This window comes from Aedes aegypti, chromosome 2 (genome assembly GCF_002204515.2).
Source record: "Aedes aegypti strain LVP_AGWG chromosome 2, AaegL5.0 Primary Assembly, whole genome shotgun sequence".
In the NCBI taxonomy this organism is placed as follows: Eukaryota; Metazoa; Arthropoda; class Insecta; order Diptera; family Culicidae; genus Aedes; species Aedes aegypti.
This window is the reverse complement of record NC_035108.1, coordinates 98,645,092-98,669,124: the sequence shown is the minus strand read 5'-3', so window position 1 is coordinate 98,669,124 and position 24,033 is coordinate 98,645,092. Positions and strand designations below refer to the sequence as shown.

At 33.6% G+C, this 24,033-nt stretch overlaps 1 protein-coding gene across 8 annotated transcripts in view; it reads right to left on the bottom strand.

Annotated features, from left to right (window-relative positions):
- LOC5576646 overlaps positions 1-24,033 on the bottom strand; it is a 387,639-nt gene that overhangs the window by 140,646 nt on the left and 222,960 nt on the right. For all 8 annotated transcript variants that reach the window (XM_021841655.1, XM_021841654.1, XM_021841660.1 and 5 more), the window contains one exon: positions 16,700-16,752. The gene's annotated coding sequence lies outside the window, so the exon portion shown is untranslated. The remainder of the gene's footprint in view (positions 1-16,699; positions 16,753-24,033) is intronic.

Here is a 24,033-nt window from a genome sequence, read left to right as displayed (position 1 = left end):
ATCATTTCAGAATATTCGGAAGTCAATTTGCTTCTAAAATTTGTCCTGATTTTGTACATCGTTATATTCCTTTTAAAAATACAACATCATACAATTATTTTCCCGAACTTTGTGCTAAATTTTCGATTGAAGAAATGGATTTAGCTTTGTCAAGTACCAAAAATACTGCTCCTGGTATTGACAACATAAAATTTATTATTTTGAAAAATTTACCTTTAGAAGGTAAACTATATTTACTTTCTGTATATAATGAATTTATTTTACAGAACGTATTTCCTACTGAATGGCGTTTCATTAAAGTAGTTAGCATCATTAAACCTGGTAAAGATCCATCATTAGTCAATAGTAGAAGACCAATTAGTTTATTATCATGTCTTCGTAAATTAATGGAGAGAATGATATTAAATCGTCTTGAATTCTGGGCTGAAAAAAATAATATTTTTCCTTCATTTCAATATGGTTTTAGGAAAGGTCGTGGATCTCGTGATTGTATTGCGCTTTTAGCTTCACAAATTGAACTATCATTCAATAGAAAACAAGATGTTGTTTCTACGTTTCTTGATGTTTCTGGTGCATATGATTCAGTTCTCATAGATTTACTTTTTGAAAAAATGAATGATTGTAAAATTCCTCCATTAATTTCCAATTTTATATGTAATTTATTTTCATTCAAAATAATGCATTTTTATCACAATGGTTCTTCAAAAATGATACGTTATAGTTATTTTGGACTACCGCAGGGTTCTTGTTTAAGCCCTATTTTATACAATTTATTTACAAGAGACATAACTTCTATAATTCCTAACGGAACTTATTTTATCCAATTTGCTGATGATAAAGTAATTTCTGTTAGTGGAAAGAATCGAGAAGTTATTCGTCATTTCATGCAATGTTCTTTGGATAATATTCATACATGGGCTCATAATAATGGATTTACCTTTTCAGTTGAAAAAACCAAATTTATTTTATTTTCCCGAAAACATTCTCCCATTGACATCAATTTATACCTTAATAACCATCAAATTGAACAAGTATTTGATTATAAATACCTTGGCATATGGTTTGATTCAAAATTGAAGTGGAATAATCACATTAAATATATCCAAATAATTTGTTTTAAAAGAATAAACTTTCTTCGTACGATTACTGGTACTTGGTGGGGAGCTCATCCTCATGATATGATAACACTTTATAAAACAACAATACTTTCAGTGATGGAATATGGTTGTTTTACCTTTTCAAGTGCTGTTCAAACACATTTTTCAAAACTTGAAAAGATACAATTCCGTAGTTCGAAAATTTGTTTAAAATTGTTGAATTCTACTCCATTTAAAATCTGTAGAAGTTTTGGCAGGTATAATTCCACTTAAAAATAGATTTCATGAGTTAAATTCTAAATTTTTAGTACAATGTTTTTCAAATAATCATCCAATAATCAATATTTTGAATTCTTTATGTGAAATTAATCCTACTTGTAGACTTTTAAATTCTTTCACATATTGTAATACTGACAATTTCATCCCATCTAACAATGGTTTTTATAATCATAATATAAATGTTCATGCATTTCGCCCATGTATCGATTTATCATTACATGCAGAACTGAATCATATTCCTCATCATTTACATTTTCATTTTGCTGATAACTTATTCAAACGTAAATTCGTTGCAGTTGACCCTGAGAAAATTTATTTTACAGATGGTTCTTTGATTAACAATACTGCAGGGTTCGGCGTGTATAATATGCATTTGGCTCATTTCTTAAAGTTGGAATTCCCTTGCTCTGTTTTCATAGCTGAATTGACTGCTTTATATTTTGCGTGTAATTTGATTAAATCGTGCATTCCTAATGTATATTTTGTATGTTCTGACAGTTTGAGCTGTCTTCAAGCTTTAAACTCTGTCAAATTTTGTTTTAAATCACATCATACTATATTGATGTTAAAAAGCTTATTACATGAATTACATAGCAAGGGATATTTCATAAAATTAGTTTGGGTTCCAGCTCATTGCAACATTTACGGTAATGAACAAGCTGATTCTTTAGCAAAATTTGGTGCTTTTCGTGGTAGAATATATAAACGTATCATTTGTCCTTCCGAATATTTTTCTAAATTGAAAAGAGATTCCATAAACAGTTGGCAAACTTCATGGGATACAAGTGATAAAGGAAGATACTGTTATTCTATTTGTCCTAGGGTTAATACTATCCCCTGGTTCAAAAATTTATCTGTTGAACGGAATTTCATATGTATTTTTTCTAGATTAATATCCAATCATTATATTTGTAATTGTTATTTATATCGTATGAATTTAAAAGATACCAATCTTTGTGAATGCGGTTCATTTTATGAAGATATTGATCACATTTTATTAAAATGTTCACGTTTTATTGTACCCAGAAACAAACTTTTCAATAAAATAATCAGCTTGAAATATGAAATTCCAATTTCAATCAGAGATATTTTGGCTCAGAAATGTTTTCCCTTGATGAAAATTTTCTTTGAATTCCTAAATGAAATCTCTTATCATGTTTGATACTCTCTTTTTTGTATATTTTTTGCTTTTTATTTCAGATTGACCTCACTTTGGAACTGGCATTCTACGTGATGATCCTTGTATTGGCGATTACGGTTCTGTAATGGATCCATTCCGATTTAAATTTCTTATTTTATAATGTTTTAGAAAAGATAAAGAGGTTTTGTGCCTTTTTGAGAAGATTTTTACTTAAAATCACTCAAAGGGGCTTTTCCCTCTTTCAAAATTATTAGTTAAAAATAAATAAATAATAAATAATAATAACGTAAAAAGTGGTGCGTACATGATTGATATGAGATTTCACAGAATTTTCGTGTTTTAAGAGCCAGTTCGTCAGAACCGCAACCCCCTTTCCAAGGGAAGTTGTATTTATGTTCTCCGATCAGGCTGAAATTTTCAGGGATTGTTTTTCTATATAAAAGAAGATGTTTAGCAAAATTTTAGATTTTTATATTAGGGGAAAGTGGGACAAAATGACCCCCAATGATTTCATGTCACTAAACATGCAAAATCACAAAAACTGATATAAAAATAATAAAAGTGAACGGATTATGTTGAAATTTGGCATGATTACTCTACGTTATATAAACTTTTAGATTGGCATGGTATATGGATTTTGAAAGTACTTCAAATCGAGAAAAATGAGTTTTTCATAAAAATTTTAGTGATTTTCAAATCGATTTTTTTGTTGCCAACCAAACTAGGTCAAAAATTTAAATATGACGTTTTTTAGGACAACGCATGGGCTTTTATTTGAGGTGTAATCCAAATACGCCGTTTAAAAAAATTTCCAAAACATTTTTTTTCGGGATAGTGTTTGAATTTGAGCTATTTTGCGAGTGCCGCAACCCCCTTGCATTAGGGTTCCTAGTACCGACCCCTTTTGACGAGTACCGGTTCTACGGTACTGTCACGCTCAGTACTGGTAGTACCGGTAAAATACCGGTATTGGAAGATTTTTTTTTTGCGATAAAAATAAAGCATACAGAATTGTACAAAAAACTTAAAACTTCTTTGAATTCGTCAAAAAACACAAGCTTGCAGAAGCTTATTCTTCTTTTTTATGAATATTCACACTTACAAAATATAGTCTTAAAATAATAATGAGTGAACTGTTCTCTAATTTTATCACTCGCGAAATACTCAAAAATATGTGTTAAATTCAAGTTTTATCTGCTGAGATGAACCACATTCATTCAAATCTGTCTTTTAAACATCCACAGTAGACTATTTTCTAGGCAATTCGAAAAAGTTGCAGATGTATTGTGTAATATTTTATGTGGTACGGAAAATCGTTCAAAATTGATAATTTATTGACTTTTTGCATGTAATTACCTTTTCATTCATGAAGTGAGATTTAAAAATGCAAAACGTGTTCAAGTTCAATGTTTTATATGCGTGCGTATTTTTATACTAAAACTTTCAGACATGGACAAAACTCTTTTTGGGTCCATTCGGATGTTGCTCGAATTGTTGCCCATTCGTGAAATGTCACCAAATATTACGCTTATAAAGACTTGTAATATACAAATTAATCAGAACAATTTCTTTCAGTCTTTGTGCCATAATTACACACTTTTACATACTTCAATACCCTGAAAACTCCTTTATGCTGGTGCCAAGTTGTCTAGAAAGCTTGATATTCATTATCAGTAGCTATATTTGTATTCCAAAATTGACAATTCGTTAATCCTGTTAGTAACAAAAGGATCTTCTGAATCATTTCCTTTCAATAACATATCCCTCAGTTTTTTTAATGTTCCAAAACATGTTTTTATCGAAAACAAGATGCAAACAATGAGCGTGTTGCTAATGTTTTTTATGTACGGAGATAAATCTACTTAATGGTGAAAAGATAATAATTACAATAAGCCAGTACGAGTCTACTATCATGTGACAAACTATGTATTAAGATAAGGAAAATAAGCTTCGATGGAGGAGAGGGTGTCAAAAATGTGCTAAAAATGCTACGTCATTTCTGGCCGTTCCCTTATGTAAAACGTTCCTTGATCGACTTGAGAAATTTACCAAAATTTATCAAACTTACGTACCATTTATTGTGAAGAAATTTATTGAATCAAACGATTTTCATCAGTACCGAAAATACCGGTACTCAATGCTTTTCAGCATCGGTATTTCGGTACCAAAAAAAAAAAAAAATCGGTGGTACCGGTACTTTCGGTACCGGTTCTCCCGGTAGAACGCGAAAGTCGTCCATAAAATGCTGAAATCTGACATGTACCATTCCGATTTGGATGAAACTGCGCAGATATATTAAGTATATGAGACGAAAATTATCTCATATAATTGGGGATCGTTTAGAATCGAGAGTAACTTCTGATAAGGGCGTATGTATTTTTGGCACCACCATTTAAAAAAAAATGTACCTCGAAATAGTGTCTGAGGAGGGATGGTAGACAATCAAATAGGCTTTGTAAAAAAAAATATACACTGAAAAAAAAGCTTTTATTTTCATGAAAAAATCGAAATTAAACCTTAAAACACAAATTGCAAAAAATAGGTATCTTCGATTTTTTTCAAATTTTTTCTGTAAATTTCAATGTAAAACCAGATGTTTTAAGCACAGTTTCAACATGGTGCAATCTACAATATAAAAGTTTTTCTAAGAGCAACTTTTGGTGCATTTCTGAAAATTCAATTTCTGGCCGTAGAAAAGACGTTTTGATGCTGTTATATGATTCTTCATCCAAAAACAATTCAAAATGCTGATAACAATGATCTTCCTAAAACTAGCCGTTTTCTAGATATTTAGGATTCAATTATATTAATATCATAATACTTAAGAAAATACGCCCGTTTCATAAGTTACTCCAGATGCTCCACCAAAAATGTTACGTTTATCTCTTTCCACATTAATATCCCATGTTTTAAGGGCAGTTTCAACATGGTGTAATTTAAAATAATTTTTTTTTCTAAGGGCGACTTTTGGTGTATTTCTGAAAATTCAATTTCTGGTAATAGAAAAGGCGTTTTGATGCTGCAATATGATTTTTTATCCATAAACAATTCAAAACTCTAATATCATTGATCTTCCCATAAGTTACCGCTTCAAGATATTTGGGATTGAATTATATTAATATCATAAAACTTAAGAAAATACGCCCGTTTCTTTATTCCAGATGCTCCATCAACAATGTTACGTTAATCTCTTCCCACATTAATATCCCATCTACTTTTTCTTTGACATTTAGACGGTTGGATGAACTGTTCGATAGATACAGGATGATTGTTGGAATATTGTTGAGAGTTAATATAAGTATTACCACAGACAAACCGACGTAACACTGGATAAATTTCCATCGCCCACGAATTTAACGATCAGTTTAAAATACAACAGTTGTCAAGTTCACAACCAGAGGCGCGCGCGTCGCTCTCCTTCGTGTTTGACATTTCACACTACCGCCACCTGTTGGACATGTGGCACAAAAAGTCATTTCGTTCAATAGGCTCACTAGATGGTGGTAGTATTTGTGGTCGAGAGAATTTTGTGAAAAATGTTCTAGGTGTTACTTCTGTTTGTCTGTGGTATTACGATGGAAGATGATAATATGAATGATGTTAAGGAGGGGAAGAAGGAAAAACGCCTTTAAACTTCTTAACCTTATTTATTTATTCTCACGATTATTGTACATAATTTTAATATTTTTATTTGTTTTAATATAAATTGGTATAGAACAGATATTAAATGTCAACCTTTTAGATTATGTTTTTACTTTGCTATAAACATTTTAATAGCTTACTGCCTCATCACTTGAATACAGTTTTGCTGCGATTTTGTTTTCGGAAATGGGTACAAAGCAATGGAATTTCTGTGTTCCTGGAATTAGCTTTGCTTGTTGATGTATGTTACTTAGTTCTTCTGATCTTGTTCGTAATCTTCCTGTGACACAAAACAAAATGACAATTTTGTCAGGTATTCTTCTCTCCGCTTACTAGCCCACTCATACAAAGCTTTTGCATTAGTGATTGGATGCTCATGCTCATGCAGACTAGCTCTAGTAGCCATCCTTTTCAATGTGCCACCAATGGCATCACATGGCCCTTTACCATGTGCAGTGACAAAAAAAATGCCATTCTACGTCAATATCGTACTTTGATTTAAATTGACATAAGGTCGCAATTTTTTTTTTTATATTGAGATGCAGCCCCATCTGACATAAATAACATTCGTTTGATATGCATTCGTTGTTTCAAAAATGTTATTAGTTTAGATATAAAAACATTACTGCTACTGTATCGTGATTCATGACTTCAGACACAACAACAAAGCTCAAATTCTTTTCTATTCCTCCATCATTAAAATAAACAACAAATGGATGTATTGTTGCTTGATCGTTGTTCCAGTAATGGCTTTGAGCCTCATCCTGAAGAACAAATGTGTAATTTTCAGAAAAGTCACATATGACGACAACTTCGTTTTATTGCAATGTTGCTTTTCTATCTTTAAGAAATGAAGATTGTTGCTTTTTAATGAAATCGTGATTTTTCACTAAAATATGACACAAATTCATCCACTGGTTGTACTAATGCTTCCAAATCGCATCTATCGGTAGAAATCTCCTGTTCAAAACTAATTTCAATCAAATTGCGTTTTTCTAGTTCGTCTATATATTGTTACATATTGTTATTGTTACTTCTCAACAATTCGTTTATTTGTGTATGTGTCAAAGATAAAGTTGATGGGATATTATTGCGCATTTCATTCACCATTGGACTCCGCAGTTAGTTTTTATAAGTGAGGGAAGGAAAATAAAAGTGCGATTCTGCATCCAATCTTGTTGATGTCTTCAGCGCACTCATTCATTATAAATCGTAGAATAAGTGCGCTGAAGACACCAACAAGATTTGATGCAGGATCGCACTTTTATTTACATTCTCGCACTCATGAAAACTGACTGCGCAGTCCAGTGGTGAACGAAATACCCAATAATGTGGGAAGAGATTAACGTAATATTGTTGATGGAGCATCTGGAATAATGTAAGAAACGAGCGTATTTTCTTAAGTTTTATGATATTAATATAATCCAATCCCAAATATCTTGAAGCGGTTACTTATAGGAAGATCAGTGATATTAGAATTTTGAATTGTTTTTGGAAAAAGAATCATATTGCAGCATCAAAACGCCGTTTCTATTACCAGAAATTGAATTTTCAGAAATACACCAAAAGTTGCCCTTAGAAAAAAAAAATATTTTAAATTACACCATGTTGAAACTGCCCTTAAAACATGGGATATTAATGTGGAAAGAGATAAACGTAACATTGTTGGTGGAGCATCTGGAGTAACTTATGAAACGGGCGTATTTTCTTAAGTATTATGATATTAATATAATTGAATCCTAAATATCTTGTAAACGGCTAGTTTTAGGAAGATCATTGTTATTAGCATTTTGAATCGTTTTTGGGTGAAGAATCATATAACAGCATCAAAACGTCTTTTCTACGGCCAGAAATTGAATTTTCAGAAATGCACCAAAAGTTGCTCTTAGAAAAACTTTTATATTGTAGATTGCACCATGTTGAAACTGTGCTTAAAACATCTGGTTTTACATTGAAATTTACAGAAAAAATTTGAAAAAAATCGAAGATACTTATTTTTTGCAATTTGTGTTTTAAGGTTTAATTTCGATTTTTTCATGAAAAACCGGACGGTATGAGCAGCGTATGGAGCCCTCTTGTCGGTAGTTGTAACCAATTATATCATACCGTGTTGCCGCTGCCATATCTGAAAGAAATGTCACTTCCTTGCAAAAGTGATGATGTGGATAAAAATAAGGCATTGCACCAATGCACATTGTGGAAATCCAAACCCAAAGGTGAAAAAAATTGATAACTTTCACAATAGAAAGATTAAAAATAAGTTTTATAACTCATTCGAAAGGAAATTTTCTCAGGAATCGATTTATGAAAGTCTCATATACGTGGGACAGCTATGGAATAAGCTATAGTGTCCGTTTTGCCCCGATTCCTTAAACAAACTAGATTTTCATGTTGTTTTGTGTAAAACTGTTTTATTGTGGAGAATATTTCCCATGAATTTAATTATTCCTAATCCATTCAACAATGGTTTACAGAGAACTTGATAAAAATATGAACATTTAGGGGATTATGGGGCCAAATCTACAATGGCATATTTTTAAATATAATTTTTTGTTTTTAATTTTTTCAACATGTTTTTTATTGATATGAATTTTATAATAGTCAGATAATCATGAATATAGCTTGTAGACACAAGTTGTTGTGAAATTTGTACAAAATATATGGTTATTAAAATTTGCTTTACGCAAAATATTGTGAATAATTTACATTATTATATCACAAATTGCAAACATTTCCAAACGATATGCGATAGTTTGGATACACGATATTGATCTAAATGATCGGTTGTTGTTAGCCTAATTGATATGAAGTAGTTGGAGCATAGAGTTTTATGGCTATATTTGCCCCGATGAACAGACATCTCTGAATTCAATTTATTATAAATTGATTTTTTTTTTCGTAGATTTCATAGATCATGAAACATAGGTGATAATGGGGATCATGTAGACACAATTAAAAATAATTTAAAAAGAAAACTAAAATCGAATCCATCAAAAAACTATCTATTGACTATTTTTTTCTAATTGAAACTTATTACTCAGGATTATTCACAATATTTTGCATAAAGCAAATCTTATAACCATATATTTTGTACAAATTTCACAACAACTTGTTTCTACAAGCTATATTCATGATTATCTGACTATTATAAAATTTATATCAATAAAAAACATGTTGAAAAAATTAAAAACAAAAAATTATATTTAAAAATATGCCATTGTAGATTTGGCCCCATAATCCCTATATGTCCATATTTTTATCAAGTTCTCTGTAAAACATTGTTGAATGGAATGATGAAATTCGTGGGAAATATTCTCCACAATAAAACAGATTTACACAAAACAACATGAAAATCTAGTTTGCCTAAGGAATTGGGGCAAGACGGGCACTATAGCTTATTCCATAGCTGTCCCACGTACATGAAACTATCACCAATCGATTCCTGAGAAAATTTCCTTTCAAATGAGCTATAAAACTTATTTCTAATCTTTCTATTGTAAAAGTTATCATTATTTTCCACCTTTGGGTTCGGATTTCTCCAATGTGCAATGTTTTCGTTAGCAGATTCGGCGGTTCAGCAGTAAGTGTTGTTTCTTCTCACATTGTTTGGTTGGGAATCAACCACCGCGTTTTTTTTTTTTTTTTCAATTTGGGTAATGTTTTGATGGGTTCGATTGGGAGGGCCACATATGTGTGTAAACCTTGATGGTAATTGAGTTTTGCTTAGTTTAGACTGACTGCACATATGGCTCTTATGAGACATTGTACTGTTTATATCTTGACTAGAATTTTTACTTTTACTGGCTCTAATGTTTGCAAATTTCACGAAAGAGTGAAAAAGAGAGAAAGATGGTTAAAAATAGCATATTCTCACGAAAATTATGTATTTTTACAAAAAAAAAACATATTTTTGAGTAAAATCCGTTTATACGTTACAGTAATTATGATTTTGTGTATTTTCCAACAAAAAAATAAAGGGGGTCATTTTGATTCACTTTTCCTTTATGAAAAATGTAGTTCTGCCCAATGGGTTCCTTTTTGAATAGTAATGAAAACATATTGAAAAACTATAGATTTTAGTGAGATAGTTGACAAGCTTTAAATTGTGCTTATTTTCTCTTGGTTACCTGTTCAAACACTACAACGAAATATGCAGCAAATTATAGCTAGAAATCCGGACAATTTTCAATCAAAATCCGAACAACTTTGTTTCAACATGAAATTGTAAAATTGAACCATGCAAAGCTTTTTAAAATCAACTAAATATATCACGCCTTTAATAACTAGTAGAATGCATGTGCTCTGTATTCGTTCAAAAATACAAAAGTAAGCAATGTTTGTGATTTAGTTGTTTGGACAGAAATGTTTTGGTTTAAACTGGAATCATCACTGATTGGTTGAATGAATCCGCATTGAATGACGCACAGTATTGTTCTTATTACATAGTCCTCATGTGTTGATAATTTTCAAAGTATTTTTTCAGTTTTATTTGAAAATTGTGTACTTACAACATCTAAAAAAACGATTCCAATAAAATGGCCGGATAAAAAAAAAAAACAATTGGCTCCAATTCCGATCAGCCTCTTCTTACGGAAAATACACCACGTCTGGAGTCACTTTTTCATTTTTGCTAATTATTTATCAATGGCAACTGAATTATGAATGCGTGTAAATGAGCAATCATGTTTAAAACAAGTAAAGAATTAAAATAAACATATCAATCTTCAATTTAGCATTTTATTGGTAAATATTATCAGAATGTCCGGATATTGGTACCTTCCGGATTTTGATTCACTACGGTACACCGCAAATGAGCCATTGAGATGCCCTACAAAACTTCATAATTAGTTTTTTGACCTAACTCGGCTGACAAAATATAAGTCGATTTGAAAAAAAAAATTTATGTTATCAAAAAACAGGTTTTTAATTTTATTGGAAACATTTCTTTCAATCAAAATTTCATGCTTTTTTTTAAAGTTCATGAAACGTAAAGTAAACATGCCAAATTTCATACAAATTCGTACATTTTTACTATAGCTATAGCAGTTTACTTGATTTTGTATTTTTTCTCATATTATATCATTAGTGGTTATTTTGTGCCACTTCCCCCTAATATAAAAATCTGAAATTTTGCGAAATATCTTCTTTTATATAGAAAAACAACTCCTGTAAATTCCAGCTCGATCGAAGAACATCAATACAACCTCTCTATGCAAGGGGGTTGCGGTACTCGCAAAATGCATCAAGTTCAAACACTACTCCGAAATTTTTTTCTAGTTTTTGGTCCGGGAAACTTGGGAAGTGGTCCAAGTAGTTCCGGAGTTATTCCGGATTGTATTGGGGTATCAAAATTGGCAAAATCATCCATTCAACGGATATCTCAAGACCCAGTTGAGCTAGAAGATTGGTGTCTTCGGCAAAGTTGTTCAGCAGACTAAGGGCTGCTGTGAATTTCTCCGCTAGGCGGCGCTAGTGATAAATTTTCTTCAATCTATGTCTCAAGGTCTTGATGAGCTAGAAGGTTGGTGCAAAGTTGTTAAACTCATCAAGGGCTACGTGGCAGTAACAAACCCAATTGAGAATTTCACCGCTAGGTGGTGCTAGTTATAAATTTTCTTCAATCTACTATCTCTTGAGATTCTGAAAAGATAGAGGGTTGGTGTCTCCGGCAATGTTGTTCAGCAGATCAAGGGCTATCTGGCAAACCTAATCTGAAAGAGTTTTTCGGGAAGTTCAGAAAATTCCAACAAAATCCGTTGAGAAGCAAAAAAGTTATGCATTTTTTAGTGTTTTTTGCATGTGAAAAGTATGTTAGCTATATGAAGGTTAAGTATTCCTCCAAGAGCTCCACAAATGATACATTCAACTTCTAAACAAATTCTTCTTAATATTTCCACTTTAATTTCTTCAGGAATTACACTCCGTATTTCTCTGGGATCCCTTCAGGGATACTGCCAATGTTTATTTTAGAAATAAGTTCAAAATTGCCTTGAAAATTTCTTTGAAGTTTTATCAATTTTTAGTTTCTTGGGATATCATTAAGATATTTCTTAAGACATTACTCCTAGTATTTTTACTAGGTCTCTGCCATACATGTTACACAATTCTATCAAGGATTCTTTTATCAAATTATCTGCATGATTTTTTGTTAGGATTTTTAATGAAAAACTATTATGAATTTCTCCAAAGTGATTCAGTGATATCTATGAAAAACAAGTTTAAAAATATTTGTTGTTGTTTTTTCTATGAATTGTTTCTTGATTTTTATTTGGTGTCAACAAGAATCGAGAACTACTCCTAGATCATCAAAATTCTTACATAGAATAATCTAAAAGCTACTCTGTGGATATATTTAATATACTCGTAATAGTTATTTTCTTATGAGCTCATCTCAACATTTCTTTGAGCATCATTTAAAAGATTGAAGCATTTTTTAAGCAGATTTCAACATATTTTTTCCAAGAATTAATTAAAAATGCACCAATAGCCAGGGATTTTAAAAACACTTCAGAAACTCTTTCAGGAAGTCCTTTATGAATTTATCTATGATTTTTTTTTTCTAAGAATAACCTTTGCATAAATTCATGGAATTCAGGAAGTAATATCTTGATAGATTTCTTTCCTTATACAGATTGGTTTTTGATAGAAGAACAAGATATGCATACGCAAATTATTATTATAAAAATGAAATCAAAAGTAAACATCAAAAGAAGTACTGAAAAGTCTGGTTTCCTAAGAATTTCTGAAAAATCCATCCAGAATTTGTTTAGGTGTTTTTTGTGCTCAGAAATTTTCTTTGGACCCGGCAAATTAATTTTTGGTTGACTTCTGATCGATATTTATGGATAAATTATAATTAGGGGGAGATCCCCCAGTACCGGACACTTAAGCCACTAAATTCATAATTCGAAAAATATTGATTTTATGAGCTCGTGTTACCCATTTATGATACATATTATCATTTTTATAGTGTACAAAAATAAATTTGAAAATATAAATATGAATTTTGACATTGCATTTTGATTATGTATTTTAGTACCAAATTGATCGATCTTGAAAGGTGGCACCCAATACCGGACACGATCTGGAAATGCCTCGAATTCTGCAAATTTGAACATCATTGAATGTGTACACTATAGGAATAGTTTATAATTACCAATTCAATGCATTTGCAACATTTACAAGAATAATTTGAGTTTTTATTAGTTTGCAAGATGCCTGTCAAAAAACTCTTCCATATATGATAAAAAATAGCACATTTTACGATGTTGTTCTGAATGTTCATTCTTCTTAATTTTATTGCATGTTTGATACCATGATCGACGGAACCCATGAAAAATGAAAGTATTTTGTAACACTGACGCAATAATTACAAAGATATCATATAACAACTCAAGCTGTCCGAAACTGAGGGACAGGAGGTGCTTAACGAAAATTGTAATTTGTCCATATTTAGTTCAATTATGGTACAAAATACATTCATACTATCAAATAAGGATTATTTTCGAACATGTTTACATGATCCGAAGTATTTTTTCATATTAAAAAAAATGACTAAATAGGCTGAATATTAAAGCGATACGTCAATTTTTTTAAGATTTTCAAACTTTTCTACTTTTTTAAAAAGGCATGCATATTTCAAGGATGTGTTATTCTACGCAAACATAAGTCTCCATAATAGCTTCCTTTCTTTCTAATACACCATCTTGATTGGACCATGATTTCTCAATTTTTTGACTTTGTCCGGTATTGGGTGCTGTCCGGTACTGGGGGAACTCCCCCTATTTACTAAAATAAATCCCTAAGGAAGCACTGGATGTAATCCTGAAAAATATTTTTTTCTATGATCTAATTTCTATTGCAAACTTGGAAAAAATCATCGGTCAATATTTGGAGGAAATCTGAGAAAAATATTCTTAAATATTTAAAATTCTTGGAAATTTCCTAATTTCTGAAATATGTATATAAATTTTTGATGAACTCCTTAAGAAAAACCTCCAGGATAAATTTGTATTATATACGTTTCTGGAAAAAATCTCTGGTGGAACACCAGAGTAATGCTTGCAGACATTTTTGCAGGAATCGTTTGAAGATTATTTTATGTGAAACCTGGAGTAATTACCATGAAAATCCGAATTGCTTGGAAAATAGTAAGTCGCAGATTAGTAAAGAATTTCAAGGAGTCATTATAGACAAAAGCCAGAGAGAGTTATCACGATCAATTTGTAAAAGAATAACAACAACAGATATCTCACAGAAAAAAACCTGAAAATATAATCCCTAAAGCGTAATTATGAGTGAGATGTCCAAACAAGTTGAGAAGGAACACCACATTTCTTTAAATATGGAGAAGAATTCCCGAAGATGATCTTGGATTTACTTGAAGGAATCCCCACAAACTTCCCAGAATATTCTTTGCTAAATTACTGAAACAATCCATTTGTATTTTGGAAAAAAATGTCAACTTTCCTGAGATAAGTTTTTGGAAGTGTCTTGAGATAAATGCTTTTTCAAATAGTTTTAGAAATTCTCGGATGAAATATTAGAAACATCTGGAAAAAATTTATGAGACAGAAACTTATCTTAGCTATTGCTGAGGACTCGATTGAGAAATTCGAGTTACTCACAGGAGCGATTTTTGGAATAAATAATAAGAAGTAGTTCTCACTTCTTCCAAATAAGTCTCCCGGGAATTTTCGAAAACGTTCTCTAGATTGAGAATTCAGAAGTCCTGAGTGACTTGATTTTCAATTAGTCTAGTGAGTCCTAAATCAAAATTATGCGTGCTTTCAAATTGCATAGCAAGTGTTTGAACTTTTGCCAAATTAGTTTGTAATATTTTTTTCCCCTTTTTCAAGGCCAGGAGTGGCTCCTGAGGTGTTTATTAATTTTTTTATAATTTCCAAAAGGGCTTAGAGAGTCAGGGTCCAATAGAAGAATTTTATTTTCAACATTTTTGCTTGCTAATTTAGCAAATCGTTTTTTTAATTTCTTTCTGCAGATCCTGCCATATTATTTTCATAGCAGGATCGTGAGTGCGTTGAAATTGCCTTCTCCTCACGTTTTAAAGACTGAACGTCTATAATCACGGATTTTACTTCACATATTGGTATAGCAAATGCTTCTTGCTTCAACAATGGAATTTGTTCAAGATTCGAGAGCATTGTCAATACCAATTTTTGTTTGCCAAGAAACGCTAGCATATAGATTACTATCAATGTATGTTTCATATGTATTCCAGACGGCTAGAAAATAATTGAAAGTGGAGCTGATAGGATTGCGAATCGCTTCCATGACCGATGTTTGGCATTACAGTCACCAATGACACAAAAATTTGACTTGTTGTGAGTCAGTTTTTAGCAAATTAACTTGCTTTCCAGAGCATTGAAAAGGCAAATAGGCAGCTATGAAAGTATATTTACCAAGCAGTGTTTCAACAGAAACACCTAAAGTTTCAGAAACTTTAGTTTCAAATGACGAAAACAGTTGATGTTTTATACGCCTATGAATGATGATTGCAACTCCCCCACATGCCCCATCAAGTCGATCATTACGATAAACAAAAAAGTTAGGATCTCTTTTGATTTTAGATCCAGGTTTTAAATACGTTTCGGTAATAACTGCTATATGCACGTTATTAGCTGTAAGAAAATTAAACAGCTCGTCCTCTTTACCATTTAAAAAACGAGCATTCAAATTAAAAATATTTTAATTATTATTTGGATTAATTAGAAAACACGTAATCCAATAACAATTTGATTAGTAAATTTTACACCATCTTAGGCTGCTTCAGTAATTGTGGTGGTTTTGAACATTGCATCAATCATTTGATTAAATTGAAAATCGCCAGTTGCCCCTTCATATACCAATGTATTTGCTAGAACTCCTTCCTTGAACTTCTGGATTCTTCATAAAGGCCCCCTGGCTCCCAGTTTTCCTACGCCAATGACGATTCGTTAGAACAATGGTTGAACTATTTTCGGTGTGTGTTTGGATTTGATTTATCTCCAGCAGAATAGTGTCGTTTTTCGGGGCATCCCAATAATGCTGTGGGGGTGGTGGTGAGCAACAAATCGATTGTTAACGGGACCATTCATCCGTGTTGGCTTGGCTTGAACCGACATCGACATGGTCCGATAGCTGTCGGTCGGAATCGAATGAGCATCAGAAACCGAAATCAAGCTGTGAGACTAACAAGCCAAAAATAGTCATTTATCATGGCGCGGTTGAGGCGAGTGCGGCTGACAGTTTTATGTGCGATTGCCAAGTTCAAGGAAGTAATATGGCAAACTGATGATAAACGAAGCTGTTGGAAATTGGGATGGATTAGTTGACAATTTATTAATCAAATGTCTTATCTTAATTATAATCGAATTGGAGGTAAGAGAATTTTGACGGGTTTAAGGATTTTGGAGTCCCGGAAGCAATGTACAGAAGAGATCCCAGAAATAATAACTGGATAAGCCCCTTGAGAAATTCTAGAGCAAAAAATAATATGCAATATAACAAGAAATGACGATATTATTAAGACTCAACTTACCATTTTGTAAACGATTCTCGACCGAAGGAAGTCGCACCCGCACACGAAGAAATCTGAAAGAGGATAAATGAGAGAGCGAAAGAATTCGAAAGGTACGATGCATGTCGCGCAACAAGAATTGAACCGCTCTTTTTCTCGTTCGCTTGGTTAGTTCACTGTACCGGTTCACTAAAATGAGTGATTTTTTTTTTTTAAGGGTTGCCATCCGTCACGATTTAGCAGGATATGTCCTGATTTTGAGAATCTATTTTTTTTTTTTTTTTTTTGAAAAAAAAAAACAAAAACGTTACTTATACTAATACAACTCTATTCTTACAGTACATTAATCCATCTGCTGAAGTTTTTTGCATACCACATTTTGTTGTTCCATCGTTTTTTACGAATCATGTTTTTAAAGCTATGCAAATCGTGTTTTCCAAAATTCTTCAAACAGTAACTGATACCTATCGTTGTTAGCCACAAAGCAACTTTACTTTGATACTGTCTTCCTTGAATCACTCTAGACAGCATTTCTTCTGGGTCATCAACAGATATTTTTAATTTTTCCTTTATGCTGATCGTTATCCATTCCCAAATAACTTTACTGTTTGTACAATACTTTAGTCTATGTTCAAGCGTATCTATTCTTCCACAAATTTCACATAAATTATTAGCGACTCCAGGAATCTTCTTGTCAAACAACTTGTATTTTGTTGGGATAATTTCATTTATATATAAAAATAAAAAGTGCTTTTCATCTGAGCTTATGAATTTCATATTTAAGTTCTGCCAACAAATATCCCAGCATTTGTTAGGGTATTTGTTTACAATATTAGGCGTAATGGTTTTATTGTCTAACAGAAAACTATATATTCTTTTACTCGTCAAATCAAATCCTAGATTTTCAATATCTGCTGCAATACGAATCCATTCTCGCGTATTTCGGGTAATTGAGCGGCTGTATTCTTGTGAAATCATGAAATCATCTCTCCTACCTGTATGATCTTGGAGTAGGATGTTTTTGATAAACAAGGCTTTCATCTTACTTTCTACATCTACGAGAGCTAGACCCCCTTTTTCTACGTCCAGATACAGTTGGGGTAAGCAAACTTTAAATATTCCTATTCCTTTAAAAATAAAGTTTCTGCAGATTGTTTTGATCTGCGAAATGTGACTATTGGTCGGAGGGTACACCTGTGACAGATACCAAAGTTTTGAAAGAATGAGATAGTTCAATATCCAAGTCTTCTGAAAAATGTTAAGTTGCCGTTGTTGGTGTAATGAAATGAGATACTTAATTGATTTTATCACTTTTGAGTAATTATGATTAATGGTATCACTGTACACTTGAACAATTTCTACACCAAGAATTTTCAAGGAATCAGTTTCTTGTAACAGATGTGGTCCTGTTCTGCAGTTATTTATTCTCATGAAAGACGATTTCTTGATATTCAATTTAATTTTAGCGTATAGACTAAAATTATCGATAATTTGTAAAATTATATCGAACTTTTCATCGTTACGGATGAAGATATTAATATCGTCTGCATAGGCAATAACTTTGTAAAAGCTATTATCTATGAAACAGCCCTTGATGCTGCTGCTGATTTTCTTAACAAGAGGTTCTATGTAAAGAACAAAAAATGCCATACTCAAGGGGCAACCTTGACGGACTGATGATTTAATTGAAATTTCTTTTGTTAGCATTCCGTTAAACAAAACCTTCGATGAAGATTTGCTGTAAAGGTTTCTAATACAATTTACAAATTGTGTTGGAAATCCAAATTTCTCCATGACAAGCCAAAGAAAATTGTGATTTACACGGTCAAATACCTTTTCCAGGTCAATATTAACAATTGTGCCTTTGAATTTCTTAGATTTACTCGCTCTTATTGTAATGTTCCTAAGAATTTTTAGGTTTGTTGTGCATGACTTTCCCGAAATACAGGCCGCTTGACTTGGGCCTAACAAGGGTTCAATTGAAGGTTTTAGACGATTGTATAATATTTTTGTAAACAGCTTATAGTCGCTATTGAGCATGCTTATGGGTCTTTTGTCTTTCAAAGCGTAAGAATTTTCACTTTTCGGTATCAGTGTAATAACTCCTTCAGCGAACGACGAATGTGGCGTAGTGCCTGATAAAAACTCATTAAATAATCGTAGCAAATCGTCTTTTAAATCATCAAAAAAGGTAAAATAAAATTCGTATGTTAGACCATCGGGTCCAGGGCTTTTTTTCTGGGTTGATTGCTGTAAGGCTTGCTCTAACTCAGAAAGTGTAATTGGAGCTGTCAAATTAGTACACTGTTCAGGTGATAATCTCTTATCGATGGAATCAAGAAAATTTGATGCACCGGGGTGAAACACATTGTCATTTTTATATAGAGCTTCAAAATGATTTTCAATAGCAGTTTTCAAGGTTTTTGGATCAGAGGATAAATTCCCATCGACATCTAATTTCATTGGATTATTTTGCTTGTTACAGCGTTTTGAAATTTGAAAAAGACTGAGTTTTTCGTCCTCCAAAACGTTGCACGCGCTTGTTTTCATTTTCAAATTTTCGATCCTGGAATGTTCAATGTTCATTAATTTTGTCTTTACGTAGCTAAGTTCTTCAGAGACATCTTCGCCGCTATTTTGTTTCACAGTTATTTCCTTTAAGCAACCATGCAAAAAACTCTTCGAATCGGCAATACACTTATTGATTACAAACGATTTAGTATTAAAAAAAGATTTCGCTTTTGGTTTTAGATGATTGAACCACCATTCGCCAAAATTCACATTGTACGCGTGCCTTCGTTTGATGTTTCGTATCTCCATGATGAATTCCTTTTTAATGTCTTCATCAATCAAAAGGGTCGGATTTATTTTCCAGTAACCCTTCCCATATACTGTTACGTTTGAGTTGGTATCTGTTTCGTACTTGACGATCAGAGAATGGTGGTCGGAAAAAGGAGTTGCTAAAGTCTCAAAACTTCTAACGGTATTAAGAAATGTGTCTGGCCCATACACGCGGTCTAGTCTTGACATTGAATCGCCTCTAAAAAACGTATACGAAGCCTTTGAGCTGATCGAATTACCAATATCTCGGAGAGCTAGACTATCAACAAGCTGTTGAAGTCCCTGACTAATATTTTTGACGGTTCCATTTGAATCTTTCTTTAACAAAATACAATTGAAATCGCCTAATATCACGTTGGAACAGTTCTGTGACAGATGAGTCAAAACGTCTTGAGTAAAAAGTATGTCACGTTCTTTACGAAAAGCAGATCCAGAATGCGCGTAAATGTTAATGAAGTTAATTTCCCCAACTCTGATGGAAGTTATTCTCCCAATTGGGTTCAAAAGAACATCAGAAAAATCGATGTTTTTTCGTATCAGTACCGCGGTTCCTTTGTTATCTTCGCTGATATTCACAAAAGCCAGATGACTTGGAATGAAGCTAAAGTTCTCAAAAGCGACTTCTTGAAGAAATAAAATATCAATTTCATTACTCCAAACAAAATCTCGTAGCAAGTTCTTTTTCAGCGTAGAGCTGATCGCATTGATGTTAACAGAAGCAACTTTTCTTGAAAACGTGGGCATTTTAGAACTCACGGCAACTGTCCGCAACGATCGAAATGGTCACTATTCTTTACTTTCTGTTCCTTTTCGGCTTTGTTCCTTTTTTGCCACTCACCAAACTGGATCGTTCAATGGAACCGTCGACTTCCCATTGTTTAACAGGATCTCATTGTTGTCCGAGCCTTCCGACGAGGTGTTCATCGGTCGTTTAATGAGTGCCCTTCCGTTTTCGCTTACTTCTTCGTCCATGTGGTTGTTTGCGGTTTTGCCAACCACAATACTTACGTCCGATTGTGTTCGTTGTTCTTTCCTCGAAGCCACGTGATCATCGGTATTCGGCATGTTCTGCAGCGGTTTCGAAGGGGTGTTTGTAGTCATCGGTCGCCAATGCCCGCGTGCCACGATTCTTCGAAGAAAGGACAGTCATGGTTGCTGGTGTTGGTTCTGCGGTGTCGATGATTGGCTTGCTGGGTCTTCCCAAGGAAGTAGAGCCTGTTGTTTTGGAGGAGTTGCCTGATTTACCTGCCTCTCCCGAGACAGCGTTTGCTAGTTTTGGGCAATTCGACTTCTCGTGTCCTTCAGTCTTGCAATAAAAGCATTTGTTCTTCAATCCGTCGTAGTAGACACGTGTGCGAAAGTGACCAACATACAGATGTGCGGGGATTTCTTTGGAAATTTCCATGTGTACTCCTCGTACACCGGTGAAGATATTCACGTTCACTTCGGTAGGGAAGCGCTCTCTCACGTGCTGTCGTATGGTGCCATACTGTCCCAATACATATTGGATCTCGCGGTCTTCTATCTCCGGTGGTAGGTTGAAGATACGTACGTATCGAAAGATACGGCTGGGATGATCGACTTGAATGCTGGTCTCTGATCCGTCATCATACTTAAAGATATACTGCTCCTCAGAATCCGCTATGAAAGCGGAAAACGTTGGCTCGTTCATCAGCTTAACGTAGAACTGTCCGCCTGTTTCCTCCTTGTAAATTGTATGGATGTCCGCTGCCGAAAGCTTGAGTTTACCGATTGCAAATTTTAGCACTTCCAAATGCGAGGGCACTTTGCTGTTGGGGCCGAACACAAGTTTCACCGTATTTTTCCTGACACTATTAGCCATTTTGCTATTATAAACTCTTTCTCGAAAGAAAGATTCCGCTATTTAAATCACAAAAAATAGAACAATAGCAAGGGACTATTGTGCGCAATATTCTACTGGAGCAAAAGAGTCACACGTCTATATCGGTTGAGCACTTGTCCGAGAATGAGTGATTCGGATCAGCGCCGTTCATTAAAATGAGCCATTTTGCTGATCTCTACACAGTACTCTCAGTACGATCTACCTTCAGGAGTTGAGAATCATTCTTTTAGTTGAAAACATTGGTTGGTAGGTGCGCTTTTTCGAATTTGCACTTTATGGACATTGAAGGATAAGATTGTAACCTTTGGGGCATATGATATCTCTAGATCCTGACGATTTGGAAAGTTTGTGTCTTTGGAAGAGTTGTTCAATAGCTCAAGGGCTGCCATGTGGCTGCCAGTTCACCTACGAATTTCCGTCATTAGGCAGTGCTAGGGTACATGGGGTCACTTAGAAAGATGTCGTCTTCGTAAAGTTGTTCAGTAGCTCAAAGGCAAACATTATTTGACACAAGAGGTTCATGATAATGATAACAGACGGCACTAGTGAGCATGAAGATTTTGTTTTGCCGATATCTTGACCACATAGAGAAATGGACAAGGTTGTTCAGTAGTTAGCTTAAGGACTATTATTATTCTGTCCAAAAGATTCGAGATTTTGCCATCAGGTGGCGCTAGTGAGCATGAAATTTTTTTGTTTTATAGATATCTCAGGATCCTGCCGACTTAGAAAGATGGCGTATTCAGCAGATTTGCTCAGTTATTCAATGGCTATCATTGTTCGAGTAAGTTGATTTTTTCGATATCTCAGGAGCCTGACCACATAGAAAGAAAGCGTCTCTGGCAAAGTTGTTCAGTAGCGCATGGGCTATCATTATTTAAGCCTAAAGGTTCGAGATTTTTCCAGCAGATAGCCCTTTTCGAATGAAACTGTTGTTTTTTTTTATATCTAAGGATCTGACCACTTAGAAGGATGTTGTCTTCGGTAAAATTGTTAATTATGTCAAGGACAATGATTGTTCGAGCTAGTTGATTTGAAATTTTGTCAGCAGGCGATGCTAGTGTGCATTAAACTTTTGTTTTGCGAATATCCCAGGAACCTGACCACTTAGAAAAATGGCGTGTTCGGCAAATCTGTTGCTCAAGAGTATCCTTCAAGAGTAATGAGATTCAAAATGTCTCAACCAGGTGGAGCTAATGTGTATAAAGTGTTTGTTTTGCGGATATCTGACAGTTCTGATCACATAGAAATATGGCATAAGTGAGCATGAAACTGATCGCTCAAAATGATGGCGTCTTTGACAAAGTTATTCAGTAAGTCAATTACTTTAATTCTTCGTTCCGGATGTTTTAAAAAATTATGGAAACAATGAGCATACAAGTTTTGCTTTTTAAATTTACTCGCTAAAATTATTTCAGCCACTCTACCAAAGACGCCACCTTTTCCCACAGTCAGGATTTAGAGATGCCTGCGAAACAAATGTTTTATTGCCGCCTGCTGGCTCAATATTGAAATTTTTGGCTCAAATAAAGATTTCCCCTGAGTTACTGAACAACTTCACCGAAAACGCTAACAAACAAACAAAACAAACAAACAAAACAAACGTTTTATGCTCTCATGCACCGCCAAGAGGAATAAAAAACTGTGACTTGAACTATTAGGAGTATAGTTCTTGAGCAAACTTAAACAGTTGTTGTACTCGAATCTTGGTAGAATATAATTGTACAAGCCCGTATGAGTATTAACCTTGTACGTAATCATCCAAAAGATCACTGGTTATGCTTGTAGATCTGATGGCCTGTATCCATAGAATTTCTTGTTTAGCCTGAAATGAGCGTTAAACTCAAAACTTGGCAGAATATAGAGTCATGGCCCTATTTATGTAGAAAAGTTGTTCACTTGTTACACTTGTAGATCTGAAGACCTGATTCCCATAGAGTTCAAGGTTAACTTGGAACACCAGGGAAAACCCTATCATACATGTCTTGTTTGAAGTATATTTGATGGTATTTTATGCCATTTCATGCGAAAGTCAGCTAGGACAATCATTTACATAACCAAAATTCTTTTATGTAACGATTCCATTAACGTAATAGTAGGGAGCTCCCATAACGTTACGTAAATAGAGGTTCCAGTGTAGTCACAGTACCACCAGTATCGTAACCCTGAATCGCCCATTTGTTACATTGTGTATGAGTATAGGTGTGTTGAACAGATCCTGCTACAGGAGCGACATTGATGGATGAATTTGCGTTCTACAAAGTAACTGGAACCGGCCAGTTAGTGCGGTAGAAAGTCTATCTATTTATTTATCTTAACATCAGAGCTGGTTTTAGGACCTGTGTGTATGATGATAAGACTAAGAGTTGTCGTTGTAGAATGGTAGGAAACTCTAATAGGTTTTAATTTTACGTTCCGGTAGCAATTGCCTTTATGTTGACCTGGTTCTTAAGTGGATTGAGACGTTTGATCCTTCTAGAAAGTAGACATGCTGTCATCATCACAGTCTTCGTGATGAATATTTCATAGTAGATCAGAATCGATAACACGTGTTCCGCTCAGAAGTATGGATTGGAATGAATTTATGATATTCTGTTCCCTAGAGACAACGTCCCAGACTAATCAACATTTCTCATCTTCTTTCAATTTC